The 16,853-nt window shown below is 34.0% G+C and overlaps 1 protein-coding gene across 2 annotated transcripts in view; it reads left to right on the plus strand.

Annotated features, from left to right (window-relative positions):
• Positions 1 to 16,853, plus strand: part of TRPC6 (transient receptor potential cation channel subfamily C member 6) — a 105,991-nt gene that overhangs the window by 33,788 nt on the left and 55,350 nt on the right. The window lies entirely within an intron of this gene.

The following is a 16,853-nucleotide window of genomic DNA, read 5'->3' on the forward strand; positions in this document are numbered from 1 at the left end:
ATGTCCATAGCATGTTAATCTATTTAGATTCATCTTTCATTTCTATTTTTTTATCATTTAGAATTATTCATATATCACGTTCATATGATAGCTTAAATACATCTAGCTATGAAGACTTGTTCAAAATTTGTTTAGACACTGTATTTACTGGCTTCAATGGGAAATACTTTTACTTTTTAGCAGGCACTATTCTCTCTTCAGTTTTGTTTTGTGTTTTTCTGAGTAGTGTGACTTTTTAGCACTCATAATAAAAGGTTCAAACTTTAGATAATAAAGCACTCACTCAAGGTAAAACTCTTATACCAGCATCTTTTGGTTTCTGAATATCAACTGGGTTTGACTGTTGACTTTAGTGTTGACTATCAGCCAGTTGAAATAGGTTTTTACACAAGACAAACTTGCAAAACTACCCAACAAGGCTAGATCTGTTCCACTAAGATGTGTTTTTAGATTTTCCTGTGAGGGCATTATCTTCATTAGTGGGACCAAATACGTGACCAATTTACATTTTTTTAGTTATGAAGAGTTAGTTGGCACTTTGTTTATAATTGATTCCAGTGTTAATTTATTATCTATTCAGATAGGTGTCCCCGACAGGTGCCCAACAGACTCCTCACTTCTGTTTGACTCTGTATCTCTGCTGATTATGTTCCTGAATTACAGTGGTCAAAGCAGTAGAGATCAAGATACTAGACATTAGAGATAATCAATAAACTAAATTCAAATATGGTTCCAATTTCAGTTCATTTAAGAGTTTATCTAGAGATTTGTCTTCTCTTTTGAGAGAATATCCACAAGCCAGTCTACCAATAATACTTTAGACCTGATAATTGATGATCCCAATCTGAATAATCCAAGAGTTGTCTGGTATTTCCAGATACTCCAGACTTCAAGATATAGTATATTTTGCAAGATAATAGACACCACATTGGTGGTTCCTGGTTGGAGAAGTTTTATTTAATATCTTCCCTTTAGGACGCTTGAGAACACATTTTCATTAACAACGATAAATATGCATGTATGTTAGCACTCTCTGAGCTTTAGTTCTTGAATCATTGAGAATTATTGAGAATACTAAAAGGGTAATGCTGGTTTTCTCCAGCCTTCAGTGGCAATTGGAAAAAGCATCCTTTATGCCAACATCCTTCAACGTGTTTTGCAACCTTGGCAAAGTAGGTACAAATGGAACCCCTAATCAGAAATTGTGCAGAATGACAAACCTGCCCCTGGCCAAGCTTTCTGCCTCATAAAGACTGAGAACTATAGTCATTTTTCTATAAGGCAACCTTAACAGAATGAATTTCAGCTACTCCAAGTATGAATGATAAATGCAGACATTTAACTCTACATAAGCTTGGGAAAAATTCATATGATAATTTTTTTACTGGTGAAGCCATCTGGTCCTAGACGTTTACTTTGTGGGAGGTTTTTGATGATCGTTTCAATTTCCTTACTGTTGATCAGTCTATTTGGATTTTTCAGTTCTTCATGATTGAGCTAAGGAAGGTTGTATAGTTTTAAGAACTTGTCTATTTTTTCTAGGTTATTGAATTTTTTGGAATGTAGTCTTTCATGGTATTCTCCTATGATCTTTTGTATTTCTTTGGTATCCGTTCTAACTTCTCTTTCATTTCTGATTTCATTTGTGTCTTTTCTCTTTTTTCCTTAGTGAGTTTAGCCATGAGTTTTTCAACTTTATTGATTTTTTCAAAGAACCAGCTCTTTGTTTTATTAATTTTTTTCTATTTTGTTCTCAATTTTATTTAATTCTGCTTTAATTTTTTTTTATTTCCTCCCATCTTTGGACTTTATTTGTTCCTCTTTTTTTTAGTTCTTTAAGATGTAATGTTAGGGTATTTATTTGGGATTTTTCTTGTTTCCTGAGATAAACCTGTAATGATATAAACTTTCTTTTTATTATCGCTTTTGCTGTATCCAAAAAGTTTTTTTATCATACAACCAAAAATGCATTTCTTATATGAAAAGACAAAACTGAAGATAAAATACGTGTCTAGGCTTGTATAATATATACAAGGAAAAAAAATTTGGTGGAGATCAAATATATATATATATATACACACACACACATATATATAATGAATGGTCATTCAGAGGAGTAGAAAAATTTAGGTTTTTGATGGACATTTTAAAGGTAGTATAGTTTTGATATGTTGTACTTTCATTTTCATTTATTTCTGTGTATCTTTTTATCTCTCTTTTATTTTATCTTTGATCCATTCAAATCATGCTAGGCAAAATAAGTCAGACAGAAAAGTTAAGAACCATATGATTCCACTCATATGTGGGATATAAAAATGAAAACAACAAACAAAGAAGACAAATAAATAAAAACTCATAGACACAGACAACAGTTTAGTGGTTACCAGATGGAAAAAGGGTGGGGGGAGGGGGGTGCGTCAAATACTTGGTGACGGAAGGAGATTTGACTTTGGATGGTGAACACACAACGCAATGTACAAATGATATATTATTGAACTGTACACTTGAAACCTATATAATTTTACTAACCAATGTCACCCCATTTAAAAAAATATATGTATTGTGAAAAAACACCACCCCTTTTTTTCTTCCATGTCTTTAAGAATCATACAAATTTTAAAAGATAACTGCTTTGAGTACCTAAGTCTTGTTCGTTCTCAAATTATTCCTTTGACCCTGCATTGTTTTCTGTTTGCTTATCAGCTTTTGATCCACTGATACCCTTCCCATTGCATCTATTTAGCAGAAGCCTTAGGCAATCTTTTCTGTGTCTACCCTGTGGTGTTACCTCATCTCCACTGCTGATAATTATTTCAGCATTTCCTAGAAAATAGAAAGTTTTACACATATACATTGCTTAGTGCTAAGAGGAACTAAAAAAGTTTTGAATAAATTTTTTATCTTATATAGATCATTCAATTCTTTTCCGTGTTTTGGTATAAGTGGAGGCCTAAAAAATGATTGGCGTTTCAAATTTATAATTTATCACACACAAAAAAGATGATCCCATTGAAGCTTTCATGATTGACCCCAAATGGCTGCTGCTTCACCACTTGCCAATTTTTCATCATTGATACACCTAGTCCGTATTATACAGGTAAGCTTCACTTCACAACCACTCCAAATTTATACAATGGATTGTCTAGGACATAATATATTTTTAAGTGACTCCTTTAAAGAAAAACTTAGTAAAGTAAATTTATTTACAAGAGGAGTTGCCATTATGTGATTAAAGTATGACCCAATTTTTTAAATTTAAATTTAAATTTTATTTTTTTTAAATTTATTTTGTTTTAATTGAAGAAATGACTTAAATTCCCCCCCCCCCCCCCGGCTACCTCCCCTCTCCCTCACCTCCCTCCTCTCTGGTAACCAGTAGTCTGTTGTCCATATCCATGAATCTCTGTTTGTCCTGTTTATTTGCTGCTTTTAAGTTTATATCCCACATATAAGTGATATGGTGATTTTCAACTTTTTCTGTCAGGCTTATTTTGCTTAGTATGATTATTTCCAGGTCCATCCATGTTGTCGCAAATGACAGTATTTCATCTCTTCTTATAGCTGAGTAATATTCCATTGTATATAAGTACCATAACTACATAACTACTTTAGCCAATCATCTATCGTAGGACACTTTGATTGTTTCCACGTCCTGGCCACTGTGAATATCTCTGCTATGACCATCGGAAGGCAAATATCTTTTCGGATATGAGTCTGCAAGTCTTTGGGGTAAATATCCAGTAGGGTGATTGCTGGATCATATGATAGATTGATTCTTAGTTTTTTGAGGAACCTCCATACTGTTTTCCATAGTGGCTGTACCAACTTACACTCCCACTAACAGTATATGAGGGTTCCTATTTCTCTGCATTCTCTCGCATCCTCTAGGGAGATGTGTCTGTTCAGGTCCTCTGCCCATTTTTTTGATTTTTTTTTTTTTTATCAAGTTGTATGAGTCCTTTGTATATTTTGGATTTTAGGCCCTTATCGGAGGTGTTGCTTGCAAATATATTTTCCCATTCGGATGGTTATCTCTTTACCTTGTTGATGATTTCTTTTGCTGAGCAGAAGCTTTTTAGTTTGATGTAGTCCCATTCATTTATTTTTACTGTCATTTCCCTTGCCTTTGAGGTCTTATATTCAGCTCCTTAATCCATTTTGAGTTAATTTTGGTGTGTGATGATAGACAACAGTCTAGTTTCATTCTTTTGTAGGTGGCTTTCCAGGTTTCCCAGTACCATTTATTGAAGAGGCTTTCCTTTCTGCATGGTATGTTTTTGGCTTTTTTGTTGAAAATTATTGCCCATATAAATGTGGGTTTACTTCTGGACTCTTGATTCTGTTCCACTGATCTGTGTGTCTGTTTTTCTGCCAAGATCATGCTGTTTTGATTACTGTCACTTTGTAGTATAATTTGATGTCTGGCAGAGTGATGCCTTCAGCCTCATTCTTTTTTCTTAGGATGGCTTTGGCCATTCTGGGTCTTTTGTGCTTACAAACAAATCTGGTAATTTTTTGTTCCATTTCTTTAATAAATGGCAATGAGATTTTGATGAGGATTGCATTAAATCTGTATAATACTTTAGATAATATGGTCATTTTAACTATGTTGATTCTTCCAATCCAAGAACATGAAATACCTTTCTATTTCTTTGTATCTTCTTCAATTTCTTTTAATAGGGTCTTATAGTTTTCATTATATAGGTTGTTCACATGTTTTGTTAGATTTATTCCTAGGTATTTTATTTTATTTTTTGCTATTGCAAAAGGAATTATTTTTTCTACTTCTTTTTCTAACACTTCATTATTAGAGTATAGGAAGGCTATGGATGTTTGAACGTTGATTTTGTATCCAGAAACTTTACTGTATTTGCCTATTGTTTCTAATAGTGTTCTTGTGGAGTCTTTAGGGTTTTCTATATAGAGAAGCATGTCATCCGCAAATAGTGACAGTTTGACTTCTTCGTTTCCTATTTGGATGCCTTTTATATCTTTCTCTTGCCTGATTGCTCTTGCTAGGACCCCCAATGTTATATTGAATAACAGCGGCAATAGGGGACAGTCTTGCCTTGTTCCTGATCTTAGAGGGAAGGTTTTTAACTTTCACCATGAGAATAAAGTTGGCCGAGAGTTTGTCATATATGGCTTTTATTATATTGAGGTATTTTTCTTCTATACTGATTTTATTAAATGTTTTGATCATAAATGGATGCTGTATCCTGTTGAAGGCTTTTTCTGTATCTATTGATATGATCATATGATTCTTATTTTTTAATTTGTTTATGCAGTGTATCACATTAATGACGCTGCATATGTTGAACCATCCCTGTTCCCCTGGGATGAAGCCCACTTGATCGTGGTGTATAATCTTTTTAATATGTTGCTGTATTTGGTCACTAGTATCTTATTTAGAATTTTGCATCTGCGTTCATGAGAGATATTAATCTGTAGTTTTCTTTTTCTGTGTTATCTTTACCAGGTTTTGGTATCAGAGTAATACTAGCCTCATAAAATGAGTTGGGAAGTACTGCCTCCTCTTTAATTTTTTGGAAGACTTTGATGAGACTAGGTATTAAATCTTATTTGAATGCTTGGTAGAATTCACTGGTGAAGCCATCTGGTCCTGGACTTTTACTTTTTGGTAAGTTTTTGATGATTGTTTCAATTTCCATACTGCTGATTGGTCTATTCAGATTTTCCAGATCTTGATTCAGTCTAGGAAGATTGTATTTTTCTACATATTGGTCCATTTCTTCTAGGTTATTAAATTTGGCATTATATGCTTTTTTACAGTATTCTTGTATGGTCCTTTATATTTATGCAGTGTCTATCATAATTTCCCCTCTTTCATCCCTGATTTTGTTTATTTGTGTCCTTTCTCCTTTTTCTTTAGAGAGTCTAGCCAGGGGTTTGTCAATTTTATTAACTTTCTTAGAGAACCAGCTCTTTGTCACTTTTATTTTTTTCTATTTTTTTGTTTTGTTTTGTTTCCAATTTCATTTATTTCTGCTTTAATTTTGATTATTATTTTTCTTCTGCTGACTTTAGGCTTCATTTGTTCTTCCTTTTTTAGTTTTTTAAGATGAAGTGTTAGGTTGTTTTTTGGGGCTCGTTCTTGTTTTTGGAGGTAGGCTTGTTATGATACGAACTTTTTAAACTGTGTCTGAATAGTTTTGATTTGTTGTGCCATCATTATCATTCATTTCTATGCATCTCTTGATCTCTCTTTGTATTTCTTCTCTGACCCAGTTATTCTTCAGTAGTATGTTGTTTAATCTCAATGTATTTGTTTATCTTTCTGCTTTGTTTTTGCAGTTGATCTCTAGTTTCAAAGCATTGTGATCAGAGAATATGATTGGTATGATTTCAACCTTCTTATATCTGTTGAGGCTATCTCTGTGTTCCAGCATGTGAGCAATCCTTGAGAATGTTCCATGTGCACTAGAGAAGAATGTATAAGCAGCTGTTTTGGGATGGAAGGCTCTGTGTATATCAATTATGCCCAGTTGGTCTAAGGTGTCATTTAAGGATGTTATTTCCTTATCGATTTTCTGCTCAGATGATCATCCATATCTGACAATGGAGTATTTAGGTCCTCTACTATGATAGTGTTTTGGTCTGTTTCTCCCTTTAGTGCTGTTAGTAATTGCTTTATATATTTTGGGGCTCTCTGATTAGGAGTGTAGGTATTAATAAGTGTTATGTCTTCGTGGTGCATGATTCCCTTTATCATTATGAAATGTTCATTAGTATCTTTCTTTACCTTTTTTATTTTGAAGTCTATTTCATTCAATATTAGTAGCGCTACTCCCACTTTTCTCTGAATGCCATCAGCTTTAAACATCATTTTCCACCCTTTCATTTTGGGTCTATATTAGTCTTTGGAACTGAGACGTGTCTCCTGGAGGCAGCATATGCTTGGTTTTTGTTTTTAATCCAATTTGCAACTCTATGCCTTTTTATTGGTGAGTTCAGACCATTTACATTTAGGGTGATTATTGAAATATGAGGTCTTCTTATAGCCATTTTATCTTTTGCTTTCTGGTACTTGGTGTTTCCATTTCTTCCTTGTCCTTGTGTTTCTGTTTTCTTTATTTTGGTTGGCTTTTGTGGGTTTTCCCTCTGGTCTTTCTTGTTTTATGTTCATTTCTGAATCTTTGGTTTGTGGTTACCATTATGAATATGTAAAGGATAGTGTGTATACACACACACACACACACACACACACACACAGTCATCTCTCAGTCATCTCTTTTCTTCTGCATGTGCCTTATGCCCATTCCCATTTGTGAATTTGGATTTGAATCCTCTCTCTTCAGTCATTGTTGTCTCAGTTTGTTCCTATGTATGCTTAACATTCATTTCTATCTTGCAATAGCAAATCTCTTCTTATTATTTAAGCTTATAATGCCCTGTTTTTAGCAAAGGTTGCACTCCTCTGCTTCTATGAGCCTTCTATCAGTAACCATACTCCTAATTATGCATTTTTTTTTTTGTCATTTTGTTTTAGGTGAGCTGACCCCTTTCAGTATTTCCTGTAGTGCAGACTTCATAGTGGAGAATTCCCTCAATTTTTGTATGTTTTGAATGGTCTTTATCTCCTTCATATTTAAAGGAGAGTTTAGCTGGATACGTTATTCCAGGCTGGTGATTCCTTTCACTTAATAGTTTGAATATTTGATTCCACTCCTTTCTGGTATGTAAGGTTCGTATTTGGAAGTCCTATGATATCTACTGGATTTTCTCTTTTAGGTTACTGTCTTCTTTTCCCTGGCTGTCCTGAGAATTCTGTTTTTGTTGTCAACTTTTGATAACTTTGATGCAATGTGTCTTGACGAAGACTTTTTTGGGTTGAGATAATTAGGTGTTCTGTTGACTTCTTAAATTCCAAGCTCCAGTTCATTCCTTAGATTTGAGAAATTCTTGTCCATTATTTGTCTGATAATGCTTTCTAATCTCTGCTCTTTTTCCTTGCCTTTGAGAATTTCCATTATTCTTATGTTTCTTCTCCTGATGGTATCAGCTAGTTCTTGTATTTCTCTTTCATTATTTTTTGTTCTTCAATTTCTTCCTTCCTCATTCTGATTTATTTCTAGATTTCTGTTTTAGATATCACTGTTCCTTTCCTCCATTTGGTCGACTCTCTTTCCCAAGCTTGCTATTTCATTTTTCAGCTCTTGCGATGTGTTCTTTATCTCCAGGAAGTCTATTCGGTTCTTTTTGAGGGTTTCAATCTCCTTGCTAAAGAACTCATTCTGCTCATCTACTTGTTTTTTCAGTTTCTGTAACTGTTGATATGATTCGTTTCAGATCTCACTGAGTTTTTTCAGAAGTACCTTCATGAATTCTCTGTCATTTAAGTCACATATTTTTATGTCTGTAAGCTTATTTTCTGGAGATTTTTCTCTTTCCTTCTGAGATGACTTGTCACCTTTGTTGTTCATGATGTTTAATAGACTATTTCTCCTTCTGGACATTAATGGTAGTATATTCTGATTTTTTTTTTTTTTTAAGAAAGAAGATTTATTATATAATAGTCCCTAGCCTGTTGCAAAGAAGGCACTTTTCTTTTGGTTTCCAGTAGGTGACATCTAAGCCTCTTGGATATCTACTTTATATAAATTCTTAATAATGTCTTTCTTTTCTTATAGATGTTTAATCTCAGTCACTACGCTCAGTCTCAGTTTCCGTCTCTTTTAGCGACTGTTTCAGTAGCATTTGCTCAGATTCCCCTGGGGCTCCATGGCATTCCTTCTTGGAGGGTATGGCGTGAGGGGCCTTCTGGGTTGGGAGATGGGGGCTGCGACTCATCCTCGGTTTTGCACCCGTGGATTTAAAAGTCAATTGTTGTTTCTCTGCCATCCCTGTTTCTCTGCTTTCTGCTTTGATGACTGGACATTGCTGCCAGCCACATGGAGCTCACAGCACTCCCAGGCAGGGATATCATGGAAGTCACCGTATCTTCTCCCCTCCTACTCCTCTTACAGGGAGCTCTGGCTAAGAGAAGCAGCTTCTTTGTTTCTCCCAGTCCATTTCCTGACACCTAGGTTTCTGACCTTTGGTAGCTCTTATCCACAGATCCTATGCTCAGACATGCTGGTGTGCAGTTTGGGTGCTTTGTTGAGTTTTAGATGTTCAGCTTATTGTTGTTTCAAAGAGAGATATCTGAGGATGACTCTCACTCTGCCATGTTTCTGACATCACTCCAAATTTTTAATAATAATATTTACAAGCAATTAAAAAATATATCTAAGTTAGGCCTAGGATTCTGGGGAGATGCTGATATCAGAAGAAGCATAGTTTTTTAAATGTCCAAATTCCCACATATAACAAAACCAAGGCATCTATCTAACAAAACTAAAAACCAATGGACAACATTTATAACAAAAGTGGCGACAGAATATGTCCATCAATGCCAAAAATGCAGGCTGATGGGATAAATCAGCAAAAGCCACAGGGCTTTCTTAGTATCAGTGTCTGAACTGCAGAAAGCAGAGGGATGCTCGATGTGGCACCTGAGAAACTGAAAACAAGTTAATTCATAGCAGCCAATTTATTAGAAGGCTCAATTTGATTGAGAACAGCAGCTAAAATTTGCTCATTCCAATAGCCAGTGTGCTGAGGCTTATGATAAATCCTAAACACAAGAGCAGTCTAAACCCTGTGAAATCTCAAAACCGAGCTTTTATAGCTTTTATCTGGGACAAGACCTCATATTGAAGAGTGGGGTCAAAATTAAGAATGGTAAGGGTGACAGAGAGAAAGGAAAAAGAAGATTCAAATAAAAATGGATGAGCCTTGAAAAGACATGGAGGAATCTTAAATGCATAATACTAAGTGAAAGAAGACAATCTGAAATGATTTCAACTATATATAACTTTCTTGAAAAGGCAAAACTATGGAGACAGTAAAAATATCAGTAATTGTCAGGGGCTAGGGTGTGGTAAGGTTGAATAGGCAGAGCATAGAAGAATTTTAGGGCAGTAAAACTGCTCTGTATGATATTATAATGATAGATATGTGTTATTTTACATTTGTGTAACCTCACAGAATATACAACACCAAGAGTAAACTTTAATGTAAAGTATGGTTGTTAGGTAATAATAATGTGTCAGTTAGGTTTATCTATCTTAAGAAATGTATGACTCTGATGGAGAAGATAATAGGGGAGGCTACGCATGAGTAGGGGCAGGGAATATATAGCAAATCTCTGTACTTCCTACCCAATTTTTCTGTATACCTGAAACTGCTCAAAAAATCAATTTTATAAAAAATATGTGTGTGTGTGTGTGTGTGTGTGTGTGTGTGTTTTCAATTTCTACTCTAAAACATTGCCACAAATTTAGTGACTTAAAACAGCATAAATATTTTATCTCACCATTCTGTAGGTTAGAATTCTGGATGGTTTTGGTTGGCAATCATCCTTTTAGTCTGTTTTTCTATGAATTTGTTTTTATTTTATTTTGCTTGTTTTCTTAGATTTCACGTATAAGTGAAACTATACTGTATTTGTTTTTCTCTACCTGGCTTATTTCACTTAGCATAATGGCCTCTAGATCCATCCATGTTGTCAAAAATGAAAAGATTTTATTCTTTTTTTTATTGCTGCATAATATTCTATTATATGTATATATCACATCTTCTTTATCTATTCATCTATAGATGGATACCAAGGTTGCTTCCACATCTTCATTGTTATAAATAATGCTGCAATGAACATAGGAGTTATACATCATTGTTCTTATAAAAGCTGCAAACCATCCATGTAAATAATTAAATAAGCTATCACACATATACTCTTATATACACATCCTACTTGACTAATGCATATAATCTTCTGTTAACCTAATATGGGACTTTGTCATGAAAAATGTAAATTGTGAACTCTACACTTTCCGTCAATGCTATATAAGAACCTTGCTTTCTTAGTTCAGTCATATGGGCATGAAGTGATAAAAAGCCGAAAGACTTTGCCTTATAAATTTTTAGGTGTCCCAGAGCCTTCTATTTTATTGAATATAACAGTTTTAAGTGTTGTTTTTAAAACTTGAGAATAATTGGTAAAAATATATTTAACCAAGACTTAAAGGCAGTAAATCAAGAGGCTTGCAAAACCTAGAAACACAATTTGGCATTTTTAAGGGAAGTGCAAATTTTGGAAGGAAATAAACATGTTGGAGGCAATGAAAAACAAAAAGAAATTATTTTTACTCTTAAAAAATTATAAATAATTAAATTGTTCTTATATTGTTAGCTATATTTCTTTCTCCAGCATCAGTACTATGCTTTATAAAATACTGTACAGCCTTGCACCCGTACAATATGTTTTGACACTATAGCCTTTGTCATCCCTTCATTATCTATGTGTACACTGAATAGTCTAATTCATTAGAAACATGCCCTGATTAATCAGTTATATGTTAAAAAGTATGTTCTCTATATTTTGGGAGCTAAGTCTTTTTAATTAAATTGTCTTTTGATATTCAGAATATTATAGAAAATTTTATATATATGTAGAAAGATACAATTTAGGCATGATATGCCTGGAAGAGTCCACTCAGTAAAAATAACTACAGTTAATAATCTTGATTTTAAAAGGTAAATGGGAAACTAAAATATATGGAAATTTATTTTTCTGAAAGTTAAAAAATATATATTATATATAAGCTTCTAAGGGCAGAAAATGTACTATAGTGAACTTAGTCTTTAGTATTTAATATACTTTCACATGGAAACTAACACTCAAAACTTTTATAAGGGTAATGGCAGTCCTGTCTCCATTGGTGGAAACAATTTCATCATTTACAGGTGTTAAAAGGAGAGGTGCAGAGTGGGAGAGAGATTCATATTTGTACTTTTTCACTAATACATATATACTGAACACTCTCCACATGCCAGAAAGTATGCGAGGGACTTATATTATAATGTGTAATTGAAACACACTATGATAAGCACCTGCAATGATGGTAGTGAACACAAAGTGTTAAGGACCATAAAAGAGAAGCAGATGCCTGGATCCTAGGGGATCTGGTAAGACCTTTCTGATCTGTCTTTTAGTTCCCATTCCTGCTACCTTACTTTAGGCCATTGTTGTCTTACACTCAGCTTTTAGCCGTAGTCTCTTAACTGGTCATCCTGCTCCCTGTCCTTTGCTCCTCTCCACTCCAAATCTGATTTAGATTCTTTCAATGTCTCCACTTCACTCTCAGGGCAAAGTCCAAACACGGAATTATAATTCAAAAGGTCTTTCATGACTGATCTGCCATTTCTGTCACACCCTAATCTCTTCCTATTCTATTGCACTTGACCCTCAAAGCATACAAAACTACCTTGGGTTCCAAGGATGCTATGTTCTCGCTCACCTTCTGCCCTTTGTTCATGCATTTCTTCCCTATAGAGCATTGTCTTTTCCCTTACTGCACCTTTACCTGGCTGATTTATACTTTAATCCTCAGCTCAGATATATTCGTCCAAACCAGAAATGTGAGTGTTATCGTAATCTCTTCCTTTTACCTCCACCTTTCCATTTGATCACCAAATCTTGAAAATTCTGACTAAGCATCTTTTCTTTGAGCTATTTAAATTTTTTTTTCCTCCCAATTAAAACAAAACTGAAAGGTTAGTATTCTCGTTCCCCTTTCATAGGTGGTGAAACTGAAGCTAAGAGAGATTAAGTTACTGATTCAGGATCACGCACTTCATATGTCACAAATCTGAGATTCAAACCAAATTCCATTTGACTCCAAGGTCAGAATGTTCTGGCACACTACTTTTCCAAGGCAAGGGATATACTAATGATGTGTTTGCTCCAAAAAAAGTTATTACTTTGAGATGTTGAACTTCATTGTGTTTGATCATTTCTCCCATGGTTGTACAAAAGTCAGTGGCTACTGTAATTGGACACTAGGCATTTACACATTTTTATCTCTTTTTCTACTTAGCGGTGGCTAGTTGAGGCAATGAGATGTGATAGGTGCATATGTATTTCTAAGGGTTAGGAAGTGAGAAATAATTGGGAAATGAATAAAGTAGGTGTTTTTGTATTAATAAAATAAGTCATTTAAAAAATATTGTAGGTGGATCTCACTTGTATGTGGAATCTAACAAAGCTGAATACATAGAAGCAGAGAGTTGAACAGTGGTTACCAAGGATATGGGAGTGGGGAGATGCTGGTCAAAGGGTACAAAGTTGTAATAATGTAGGATAAATAAGTGTGGAGATCTAATATAGAGCATAATAGCAATAGCTAATAACATTGTCTCGAATACTAGAAATTTGCTACGAGAGATTTTAGGTGCTTTCATGAGGAAAAAGGTAACTATTTGAAAAGATGAGTATGCTAATTAGCTTGTCTGTACTAATAATTTTATTGTGTAATATATATCAAATCATGTTGTACATCTTAATATATACAATTTTAATTAAAAATAAATTCTTATCAGGCAAAAATGTCATTATTTCTGGATCTCTTATACAAATAATAAATAAACAAGTAAATACATAAAAAGTATTACAGACACACTGTAGGAAATTCTACCACCCAATGATAGAAAACCACTGATATAAAATTTTGCTATATTTTACAATGATTGTATATATTCCACAGTATATACAGATGCCATACTACCTATGATTCACTATTTTGAAAATGGTAAATGTTGAATTAAAAGATTTAATATTAAAAATAAAAGCTTTCGTAGTAGGGCAGAATGACATCTGATGGTAGAATTACATTCTGAGATAAAAACATTCAGATGTAGGAGATTAAAAAAGGCCTGACAGATATGAAGCCCTTCTCCCTCCATATGTTAGTAAATTTACCTGAGTGGCCATGATGGGCTTATAATCCCAAATTTATAAAAGTAAAGATAAAAAGTAATATGGAGGAGAAGCTACTTCTAGATTGGAGGACTGCTAATGAACTAATTAGAGCCAGGCAGTTGGCTATCATTGAGTAATCGTGTGTTGACTTTGGCACAGACAAAGCCTGTCTGTCTTAAAGAGATACATCCCAAATTAATAGCCATTAATTTTCAAAACCACAAAGGAATAGAGGGATGAGAGAAATATAAGAAGAAGGGATGTTTTTCTTAAACGTTGATGTGCAAAGGACAGAAAATTTTACATGGAGTCACCATATCCATTCTTAATTCTTTATGCAACATTAGAAAAATTTTAAACAACTTTATTTTCTACTCTTATGTATATGCCTTTAGTAATCATTGCAAGTAGAGCAGAGTATTTTATTGATTAGAAACATTTTTATATCAAATGTAGTATCACTGAGATAGTTTACTTTTTCAATTTGTTGTATTTAATTTTAACCATCAATAAATAGCTATGAGATGAACTCCTGTCTAAACTAAGGGAAAATGTAGTTTTTGCTTTTTTACTCTCCACTGAAGATCAAAATTGGTTTCACCATAGAGTTAGTCTCCAAAGTTTAGTAGAATCTTTTTTATTTCTGCCATCATTAGTGCTTTGTAAGAAAGACAAAATAACAGGGAATTCCATGTAGTTGAAAACTACCTAGCAACTGCCTAGTTTCTAGTCTTCTAATATATCATGGAAACCATACAGAACAAAAAAGAGTAAAGAAAACTTCATAGAAACCGTGTCCATGGCATACCTTAATGACAGAGAATGACCAAACTTCAAAACAACAATAAGAAGAAAAAGAAAACACCTACTAATTCCTATTAAAGAACAAAATTCAACCAAGTAAATTTGAAGATCTAATTGGCTTTATTAAAATACATGAATCAGGCAGCATCCTGTCTTGCTACTAGAAGGGTACTTCTAGGGGTTGTACAAAATGGGAGGTTCTTATAGGGAGAAGGGCAGGCCAAGGAAGTTATTAACAAAGAAAAAAAGGATTATTTTTAGATCAGGATATTTTTGGAAGGGAAGAAAATTGCAAGGGTTTGTATCATGCAGATTGCCTCTTTTTTCTATAGGGGTAGAGAGGACCCATTTATAGATTACTTCATGATGTTGACCAGAAAATTCCAGACTGGCTGATTAAGATTATATTTCTTGGAGAGGATGAAATAGCAAATAGCTCAAGTATTAAATCTAGGTCTGGCATCATGGGCTTTAGCACAAGTGATACCATTTTGGGCCTGTGGCTTTTCCTTCTGACAATCCTAATGCCTCTGGACCCACCTCCTACACCCTGGCCTACTTTGGAGCTAATGAATACCAAGAAAAACTACAAGGAAGGGAGAAGAGAGTTAGTAAATAGCTCTAGATAGGTCTAAAATTACTCTTACCCTAAGTCTGAAAAAATATTTAAAAGGGTATTCTGGTAGATCAGGTCCTGAACTACAAGAAAATGACTTAAAAGTAGGCACAATTTAAAAGAGCATTCTTCAAAATGTGTACCTTTTAGAGGGGGAAAGGCAAAAATGAAGTGAAAAGTGTCTTCTAGCCGTTAGGTAATGAAAGAGAAAAGTGGTAAAAGGGGAGAAAGTCTTTGTCTTGCAAGACAATAGGTAACCAAAAAATTGAAGGGGCGACCCCAACTCACACCACCAAAACAATAAACAATCCACTAAAGTATCTGAACTTTGCAATTCTGACAGAAGAGAGTGCCACTCACTTGTGGTCAGCCTCCAACCCCTGGGGGCCCTTGTAAACTCAGGGAAGCTCAGATAGTGAACCAAACCCTGTTCTTCCTGTCTTCTAATGGGAGAGTTCCTCCAACAGTGTAACAGTGTCAATATTTCCCTTTATTATTCCAGATGTGTACTGCATACTTACTTCTTCCCAATTAATCTCTATTTTTCAAGGAATACAAAGAAGGAAAAACTATAAAAATAAAGTCAAGAGAATGTTTAACATAGAGGCGGATAGTGATGTAGTGGTCACTTGTTGAAGAGGAGGCAGGGGTGGTAACTCAAAATGCGCACACAGAGTTCTTCAAAATTATCAGTGGTCTAAGGCAGTCTTAGAAGGGGGTGGGGAGGCAAGTGGTGTTAATTTTATTATTAAACTTAAAATTTTTGCTCTCTTTAGCATGTATTTCACAATAATAATGATAATATTTAAAAAATGAAATCTGACATCTGCAAAACTGTTTACAACCTTGCTGTAGCATTGTTATACGTATTAACTTAAATGATTTTCTATATATCATAAAAAGTCCTAGGCATTGTAGAGAGTTAATTTTTTTGAGGGTATTCAATATTAGCTTTTTCAACTGTATTAAAAAATAACAACACTTTTCCTTGTTTTAGATCAATCCCCAAGCACGTCTTTATGTATAAAGTGGAGGTAACAAAGTCAACTTTACCAGCTACAGTGAAAATAAAATAAAATAACATTGATAAAGTGACTGGCACATAGTAAACATTTAGTAAATGTTAGTTCACATTCTTCCAGATCTAGTAAAATTAAGTTAATGTATGTTTATAAGAGCTTATCCAATAGGTGCATTTATAAAGCTACAAAAATAAGGGTATGTATATAATGAATTGATTAATCAATTGACACAGATTAGTATGCACAAAATCAAACTACCAAATTGCCATATTTTATTTTTACTTAAGGTGATAACTACAGCAAGTAAAAGCTATTTTAAAATATTGTAAAATAATAACAATTAAGACTATTGAACACTTACTATTATCAAGTAGTAAATGCCTTACATTATCTTTACCTCAATACAAATACATGCTGGATGAGGTTGTTAAGATTTATTAAATTAAAACTTGTAGAGCACTTAGCATTTTGCTGGGCTATAAGTAATATTTTCCAAATAACATGCACACAATATTGTAACCCTTCCACCAATACTGTGAAATAGGAACATTAAAATCCTTATTCTGAAGAAAGCCAGAGAATCAATAAA

Source organism: Rousettus aegyptiacus, unplaced genomic scaffold (assembly GCF_014176215.1).
Source record: "Rousettus aegyptiacus isolate mRouAeg1 unplaced genomic scaffold, mRouAeg1.p scaffold_m13_p_5, whole genome shotgun sequence".
Lineage (NCBI taxonomy): Eukaryota > Metazoa > Chordata > Mammalia > Chiroptera > Pteropodidae > Rousettus > Rousettus aegyptiacus.